The sequence below is a fragment of the Mus musculus genome, chromosome 10 (assembly GCF_000001635.26).
Source record: "Mus musculus strain C57BL/6J chromosome 10, GRCm38.p6 C57BL/6J".
Lineage (NCBI taxonomy): Eukaryota > Metazoa > Chordata > Mammalia > Rodentia > Muridae > Mus > Mus musculus.
In genome coordinates, this window is record NC_000076.6 from 15,780,860 (window position 1) to 15,790,808 (window position 9,949).

At 37.9% G+C, this 9,949-nt stretch overlaps 1 pseudogene; it reads right to left on the bottom strand.

The window, feature by feature from the left end:
* Positions 2,306-3,136, bottom strand: Gm9535 (predicted gene 9535; annotated as a pseudogene).

Genomic DNA, 9,949 nt, shown 5'->3' on the forward strand with positions numbered 1-9,949 from the left:
AGGTCTTAGGGTCCCGTGGGGAGTCCCGTGTGGACCCTTGCGGGTGTTGGGCAAGACTCTGCTGGCAAGGTAGCCCGGGGCTCGAGTCTCGAGTCGAGCGGAAGGGACTTGTGCCCCAGATCAGGCCCGGGTAGCCTGCTTCCCTATGTACCGCAGTCTCAAGTTCCGCGCGATTGGATTGGGGCAGGCACTGTGGTCCACTCACCAGAGGTCTTAGGGTCCCGTGGGGAGTCCCGTGTGGGCCCTTGCGGGTGTTGGGCAAGACTCTGCTGGCAAGGTAGCCGGAAACATAGTTTTTAAAGTGAGCTTGCAATAAGGATAAATAATTAACATTCTCAGCACAATTTAACAATTCTTAACTCAGCCAAATATTTTTAAAGGAGAGTTGGGTTCTCTTTATCTTGTTTACAGAATTTTCCTTCTAGAATTAGAACACTGTTTTTGAGCTCTTCAAATCTTAGTATATAACATCTGGATGTTCTACAATTGAAGATAATCCTGAAAAGAAATACTGAAGTTTAGAACAGATATCCCTGTTTAGCAACCTAGTTTCATTAGATTATCAAATATCTCCTTCAGATATTAGTTATTTTTTTGAGCCCTGAGATGATTCACAATGCTTGTCTAATTTAGCTGTAAACAAGAGGTTCCCAGAATCCTCTTCCCAGCAACTTCATTTTAATACTTTTCTGGAAAGATTACCAAAATATAGGGAATGTGTTTGATTCCTATCCTGGATAATTATTAAGGAAGTTTTAAATATACAAATGAACATCCATATGAAGAAACATATATGGCCATATTTGTAGTCACAAGTATGTGACTTTCTCCTCTTCTGTGTTCGGGGAAGTTACTGTGCTTGTCACACACATGCTTCTGGAACAAAACCTGTAACTAAAGCAAAGTAGGAAAAGAAACATTTACTTTGGCCTAAGTTAGAGGGGGCAGTCATGATGACAGAGCGGTCACAGGAGTAGTAGTGTGTAGCTTTCAGTCAACGTGTGTCTAGTCGAGAAAGAAAGAGAGAGAGAGAGAGAGAGGCTCCCTTTCCCCATTTCATTGAATCTAGAACCTTGACCCATTCAATCCTGCTGTGCAGATATAGGATGAGTCTTCTGACTCCAGACAATGTAATTGGGACAATTTTAACATTCAGAACCTAGTCTTTTAGGTTATCTGAAATTCAAGACTCAAGTCAATCAATTACAGTGAGCTCCTACCATAAAAAAAAGTAAAGTTCCAACAAATAATAGCACAGAAAAACAAACAAACAAACAAACACAAAAAATACCTTCTTCTAAAGGCAAATAAATGATGCATAAGAATAATTGCTTGGGAAAAAAGGGACTGAAACTACCAGAGCAAACAAAATCCCACAGTATTATGATCAGCCTCTGAGATTATTGGCTCTATAAAGTACGTGGGTAGTCTCATCCCTCATGTTCAGCCACCAGCAATATGCATAACTTCGCTTGGACATTCTCTATCCTACTTACTATCTTTTCTTGGAGGATAGACATCCTATATTCTGGGCATTACCAACATCTGGAGGACTCCATTAAACTTTAAATTTCTCCATTAGAGCTTCATGAAACAACCTCTCAAAGGGTTCTCTTCATGAACTCTACCCCTGCTTCCCATAGCCTGAATTTAGAATCTCTCTGAAACTATCAATTAAGACAGCATGAACTTTTTAATCTTTCTTTCATGCCTGTAAACCAGATATCATATTCATAACAAGTTCCAGATAGAGCCTTACTCTTTTGGACCACAGTTACATTACATGGCCACAAAGAACTCCTTCTAGAGCTGTTCAATTTTAATTATAAAACTCTTAGTTCTGTCTCTCTCCTTAAAAAAATTGTATTTTCACAACTGGGAGCCTTTGAGGGGTAGGTTGTTGCTTTCAGGACACCTTTTATACTATTCTTCTGACTGCTAAGAGGTTTGTCCATAATAATTACAGATGTCACTGCTCACTAACCCTGGTGTAACTTTAAACTTGTTGTTCTCTCTTCCTATTAAATTTCACTTTAAATTTTTTTATGCCCAAACTTCTATTCATATTCATGGTAGATATGAATATATATTACAGAAACCAAATCCTAGCCACAGCCTGTCTTGAGATTTTGTTTATCAAACAAATTAATCCACTACCTGTGTTTCTAACCGCCCCACTCCACTTATCAGTACATGGGCAGAATGCAGCCATGTTCTGTGCCAAAATATTTCATGAATGGGCCCATAGCCCAGTTCTCAACAGAATCCTTATTCTCCTTAGAAAATTCTCTTTTTTTGGAAGATTAATTTTTTAATTATATTTATGTACAGAAAACTTAGTGTACATTCACCCAGTTTAGTGGTCAGTTTTTTAGCCTTTGACTTTTCCAGCTTGGCAATGCGAGCCACAGACTTAGGAAGCAGGACGTTGCCTTCCCAATGGCAGTGGATCTTATCATATCTGTCATTATAATTGGTCTCTTAATAGCTTCCACCAACTTAGCCAGAACATCTTGTCTTCCCACTTAACCTCTGTGAAGGCAACAGTGGTTCATGTCTTATTGTGGACCAGGCTCCCCAGCCTGGCCTTTCCCTTGATAATTCAATAGGGCATACCCATCTTTCGACACAAAGAAGGCAGGAAAACCACTACCACCAGCTGAGCTTTCCTGTTCTCCACCAAGGTGGTGACAGTATTGACTCCTGCTCAGAGTACAAGTGGTCTCTTAGTTTGGACATCCTCTTTGCCAGCAGCTTTCTTATCAGCATGGGTCAATAGTCTTGCTTCTTCTCTTGCTTTGTCTCTGGCCTGTACTTGTGGGCAAGCTTAAGCAGCTGAGTAGCTGTCTGCCTGTCCAGCACCTGGGTGAACTGCTTAAAGGCAGGAGGTACTTTGAGCTGCTTATAGAGGATGGCTCCTTGCTGCTGCAGCCTGATGTAGGGGGGCAATTTGATGAAGCATGTCACATCTCCTTTGGGCTTGATGTCCTACCCAATTCTGAGGTTCTTGGGCCTTTTCTAAAATAAAAGATTGACCATATTTTTGGCCTCTCATTTGTTGATGATGGTGGGAGCTGGGGCCACCTTCTTCCCCTTGGCCTTTTTTCCTTTGGGCATGTTGCTTGACTGAAGGAGAGAGAAAACCCTTAGAAAATTCTTAAGCCAAGCCCTCATTATCTTCATTTCTCTCAGCATTCTGTATATTTGTCTTCTACCAGCGTGGCCAGTTAAACTCTGCTTACACTATCAAAGGGGATTTTTATCCAAAAGTTCCAAACTTTCACATTCGTTCATCAAGTTAGTTCCTATGGGATACGAACAATGTAATTAGACACATCATGACATTTTTCGTCACTTCTTGATACCAATTATATATATGTACATATATGTATATATAAATATTCTATATATATTCTATAATATATAATATATTATATGAGTCTATATATTCTATATATGATACACACACACACACACACATATATATATATATATATATATATATATATATATATATATATACGTATATATATATATATATTATTCAGTACTTTCAGATTGGCAATTGCTATTACCAGGCACAACTATCTCTGGGCATCCTTATTAACCCACCCAAATGCTTTCTAACCCTACTGTTTCAAATTTCTATGGAAGTGTTTCATATTATAAGAATAGTTGATTGACTAATTTGTTGTTGTGATTCTCCAATAGATTAATTCTCTTTTGCGGTGGCAGGGTTTGGATAAGTATATTGACACTATAATTCTTGACTTATTTGGCAACCAGCTCTGTTGATTTTATAAAACTCACCTTATTAATATAATGTCATCAGTACTTTAAAAAGGGTTCTTGTAACTACAAGATATTCACTTAATCCCAATATTCCTAAATTCTCTCATGAATATAGAAGTAGTTAAAAAAAATTAAACTTTAGCTGGGCGGTGGTGGCACATGCCTTTAATCCCAGCACTTGGGAGACAGAGGGAAACAGATTTGAGTTTGAGGCTAGCCTGGTCTACAGAGTGAGTTCCAGGACAGCCAGGGCTATACAAAGAAATTATGTCTCTAAAAACCAGGAAAAAAATTAAAATTTATATTCTCACCACTCCTGTCACTGAGGAAGCTGCACAGATTTGGAAAGGGCTCTATCAACAATCATGGATGAAGACCTAATATGGATGTTTCTCAACCAGAGATTGAAATCTTTGTCCACACTGGTAGCAATACTGGGAAGTGATGGAAGCTTTAAGAAGTAGAGTCAATATTTTCGAGGCTTTTCACCACTTTCTCCTGTATAAGTTTCAGTGTTTCTGGTTTTATGTGGAGTTCCTTGATCCACTTAGACTTGAACTTTGTACAGGGGAAAAATTCCTGAAAGGAACAGCAATGGCTAGTGTAGTAATATCGAGAATCAACAAATGGGACCTCATAAAATTGCAAACCTTCTGTAAGGCAAAAGACACTGTCAATAAGACAAAAAGGCCACCAACAGATTGGGAAAGGATCTTTACCAATCCTAAATCAGATACAGGACTAATATCCAATATATATAAAGAACTCAAGAAGATGAACTCAAAAATATCAAATAACCCTATTAAAAAATGGGGTACAGAGGTAAACAAAGCATTCTCATCTGAGGAATACCAAATGGCTGAGAAGCACCTGAAAAAATGTTCAACATCCTTAATCATCAGGGAAATGCAAATCAAAACAACCCTGAGATTCCACCTCACACCAGTCAGAATGGCTAAGATGAAAAATTCAGGTGACAGCAGATGCTGGCGAGGATGTGGAGAAAGAGAAACACTCCTCCATTGTTGGTGGGATTGCAAGCTTGTACAACCGCTCTGGAAACAGTCTGGTGGTCTCTCAGAAAATTGGACCTAGTACTATAGGAAGATCCAGCAATTCCTCTCCTGGGTATATACCCAGAAGATGTTGCAATTTGTAATAAGGACACATACTCCACTGTATTCATAGCAGCCTTATTTAAAATAGCCAGAAGCTGGAAAGAACCCAGATGTCCCTCGACAGAGGAATGGATACAGAAAATGTGGTACATTTACACAATGGAGTATTATTCAGCAATTAAAAACAATGAATTCATGAAATTCTTAGGCAAATGGATGTATCTGGAGGATATCATCCTGAGTGAGGTAACCCAATCACAAAAGAACACACATGATATGCATTCACTGATAAGCAGATATTAGCCCAGAAACTTAGAATACCCAAGATACAATTTGCAAACCATATGAAAATCAAGAATAAGGAAGACCAAAGTGTGGATACTTCATTCCTTCTTAGAATGGGGAGCAAAATACCCATGGAAGGAGTTACAGAGACAAAGTTTGTAGCTGAGACATAGGAAGAGCCATTCAGAGACTGCCCCACCTGAGATTCATCCCATATAAAACCACCAAACCCAGACACTATTGCATATGCCAGAAAGATTTTGCTGACAGGTCACTGGTATAGCTTTCTCTTGTGAGGCTATGCCAGTGCCTAGCAAATATAGAAGTGGATGCTCACAGACATCTACTGGACGGAACACAGGGCCCCTAATGAAGGAGATAGAGAAAGTACCCAAGGAGCTAAAGGGGTCTGTAACCCTATAGGAGCAACACCAATATGAACTAATCAGTACCCCCCCAGAGCTGTGTCTCTAGTTGCATATATAGCAGAGGATGGCCTAGTCGGCCATCAATGGGAGGCAAGGCCCTTGGTCTTTTGAAGATCATATGCCCCAGTACAGGGGAATGCCAGGGCCAGGAAGTGGGAGTGAGTGGGTTGGGCAACAAGGCAGGGAGAGGGTATAAGGGACTTTGGGCATAACACTTGAAATGTAAATGAAGAAAATATCTAATAAAAAAGAAGTAAAAAAAAAAAAAAAAAAGAAGAACTAGAGTTAACCTGGAGAGAACCAGAGAGATTATTTTTAATGGTTCCCTCTCCCTCTCCCTTTCCCTCTCCCTCTCCCTCTCTACTTCCTTCCTCTGTCCCTGCTCTCTCTCTCTCTCTCTCTCTCTCTCTCTCTCTCTCTCTCTCTCTCTCTCTCTGTGTGTGTGTGTGTCTTTCAGTCCCTGTCTCTGCCTCCCCATGTCTCTGTCTCTCTCTTTCTTAGTTGTTTTTCAGTGTTAAGTACTCAAATGAAGTATAATATATTTCTTAAAATGTTACCTTACTCAGCCAGAGTTAGAGTCCTAAATTAATCATAACCCCTTAAAATCTGATATAGTAAATGTATACTCATGTTCATAGCAATTGAGGTAAATTATGAACAAGTTAGTTTGCAACAGTTTTGCACATAGGGACTGTATATTTAAGAAAGTCCTACAGTCAAACTGAGAAGTCACAAATTCCTTATAATAATGAGTTCAGTCTAGTTTTAGTTCTTTGATTCTGCATAGTTTGTTTTGCAATGTTATAACTGGAAGCAGTCATACACGGGTGCCATTAACTATGAAGTCTTGATAATGATGAAAGACTGATGAGTGGAACATGTGAAAGACAGTACATTAGGTATTTGTACTCAAATACCTAATGACCATGAAACAGATGACATATAATGAGTTGTAATCTGAAGAAATCATTCTGTGTTCATGAGAACTAATAAGGAACCCAGAAATCATCACTGCCAGTTATCCACAGAAAAGTTCCTGATAACCTGTTAATCATTTTGTAGACTGCTCAGTAGAAAGATAGAAGGCAGAGAATACAACCTGGGAGATTTTACCTGGAGATCAGGGTTCAAAAAATTCTATACACCTTCAGCTTCCTTTTTATTTTTTATTCAAGTATGAGGTTAGAGCTTACTGGCTATGAGACGTCCATTTCATGAATGAAAATTTACATTGGGTTCATTGAAACTACAAAAATTGGACATGGTTAGCACATCTTTATAATCCTACAACTCAATGGGTGGAGCAAAATCTCAAATATACAGTCAGAGATAGAAATAGAGATAAAGATAGGCAGATAGATGGGAGAGAGAGAGAGAGAGAGAGAGAGAGAGAGAGAGAGAGAGAGAGAGAGAGAGAGAGAGAGATGATAGAGCAGTTAGCTAGAGAACAGAGCAAGAACCATGCTGTCCCAAGATCCAGGCTTTGAAGCTTAGGGGCCCATAGATATTGGAGGTGTAGAATGACCTGAATTTTGTCTCATAGGTTGTTAAAATGGATAGTGTGAAGTGAATTTGGGTTATGAGCAAGAGCAATTTGCATTCTTAACCACTTATTTATATATCCAGCCGCAATATTTTGAGGAAGACAAAATTAAAAGTGAACTTGTTATGGGACAAGTTTTTGGAATATGATTAAGGTATTGTTTTCTGTGGCAGAGGTTGAGTTGTAATTTTCATCTTATAGGCCACAAAAGTACAAGAAACATCTGTTTAGAGAGTTTTAACAGAGATTACTTGAGTGAATGGATAATAATGCTCCCAGAAGCTATGGAATTGTGATGGAAATCTCAGGCTAAGTGTAGAATACCTCCCTGTGAGTTTGTTGTTAAAGAATCACAGTGTGCCCTTTTTCCCTCTTGTCCAATTATAGAGAAGATTGCCATCACTCTTGGTTGCTCAACAGAGGTAAAGGCTTATTTTTAGCCATCATACACACTAGTCCCAGGTATAAGTGATGCCTTTTCAAATTGTTAGTCAGTGGGGTCCCACAGATCACCTCTCCTGAAGCAATACAAGATACTGCTGCTGCTCATAGTCATCTTCAATACTCGATGGTAAGATCCTAATGGTGAACATCAAATTCTAGTGTCAGAAGACATGAAAAGTCAAGCTAGTGTTAACTTATTTTCATCCTTACTAGCTATCTTTCCCTGTGCCAGAAGCTTCTATTAGGAAAGAAGGGGTATCAAAGTTTCCTTCAGCTGTATACATCATGAATTTCAATAATGACTAGCCTAAAAAGCTATACTCATCGGCACAATATTTTTTAGGAAGTTATGGAAGTAGGTAAATAATATCTGACTTGGTTTAAAGCCCACTCTACAGTCTTGCACCATTAATTGGTGCAAAGTCCATGACTAGCAAAGTAATATGGGAGAATGTAACTATAGTATGTTGCTAAGTAGACATAGTAATAAACTACCCTTACACTTTACCTTTATACACATGGGTTAGTATGGCTCTCAACTCTCATGAGAGAAGCTTCTTTTTACAATAAATGCAGTTTATACACAAACTCACAACTGGTTAATATATAGAGAATAAATACCCGCACTGTTCAGCTCTAAATGGAACTTCTATAACACACCTTCTCTCTTCAAGGCTCAGTGATTAGTGTGAGGAAGAAAAATATTGTAGGAGGCACAGGTAGTTGAAGTCTGCAAAATATTATTTGCTGAGCATAACAGAGCTATTGCACATGTAAACTCACAAAGGCTGTGTATATATAGACAAGACCTTCCCCAAACAAGGTGAAATGAGCCAAAATTCTGGCATTGACTGGGGCTAAAGAAAAGCCCCACCCACAGCAGATGAGCTATTGGCAACTGATTACTGCTGGCAAATCTAAAGTCAGTTTTCATCATGGATGTGATTTTATGAGGCTAAACAAGCTCTCATAGAGGATCCTATAATCCTGCACATATAGAGAGTAGACTCAGTGAATTTAAAGACAAATAACCTTAATTTGGTAGGTGATGGTGCTCAGAGGCTAGGGAAGAATTAGAGGGAAGCTGTTGAGTGGGATGGATTTGAATAAAATTTGTTACATGCTCATATGAAATACCAAAACAGTAAAATTTAAGTTAAAACCACTAGTTCAGGAAACATCAGAATATGAATATCACACTGAATATTACAATTTAGGTTGCTCTATTCCCTATAAAAGCCAGATAATTATTGAAACAAGGTAATAAATGCACTTAGGTAAACTAAGTGAGACTTCTTAATAATTAATTCAATATATTGGTTCAATGAAATGTAAATATAGAAAAGAGGTTTACAATAAATAAATTAAAAATAGCATCCTAGTCTTTATTTAGTTTTGCTATTAGGAAGAGGAATAATAAGAAAGCAATGCACAAGCTTCGCGTTAGCACTCACTTGAGAGTAAGTAATTTTCACATTATTATGCATGTAAACTTAAATAAATACTCCCTCTCTTTCAAATTCTGACTAGAGATTGCATTATGTAAAGCACTGAGCAAAATTCATTACAGGTGACACATTTTTAGAGAAAAGTGGAAACCTATGTGCAATGTAACTATGCAAATGTGAAAAATGTTATAAATGAAATAGTATTCAGGTTGAGGGCCATTTCTGAGTTGTAGATGAATTGAACTCTTCCAATTCTCACATAATGTCTTATTATATCTCCATAATGTCATGGATGTTCCCAACCACAATTATTTAATTGACTTTTCATAATTACAGCTTGTAATGCAGCTCCATTATTAAAAGACTTTTCTATTTGAATTATTTAATTCAAAATGTTATGTACAATGTGTTTGGTTTCTACTCTAATGGACATTATATCTGCATCTAGCATTTCTCTATAGTGAGTCCTGACACCTTCTCTCATTTGAATGATGTGATTAGCTATTTTAAATGAGGTAAATGTTCTTCAAAGCATTATAAATTACACTTAAGTATCTGGTAATGTGTTTAAATGGGCAACACACCAACAATGTCTTAGAGAATCAATAATGAAGCTTAATTCAATCTACTGCAGCTCTGCTCGATAGTACAGCATTTAAAAATTTAACAGTATTTAAATCGTTGAGAAACCCTTCAGCATTTTTAGTAGTTGTTTTTATAGATATCCTTTCCTTCCTTGTGTAAGCACTTCAAAGTTCACTGTGTTTTTCATTCTTTGCTTTTTTTCTCTATTGAGAACAACTATCTTAGCCCATCATTTATTACTGAAAGTGCTGGCAGAATAGAATTAGGTTCACTCATCAGAGATAACTGTAGAGAACACTTTAGGTA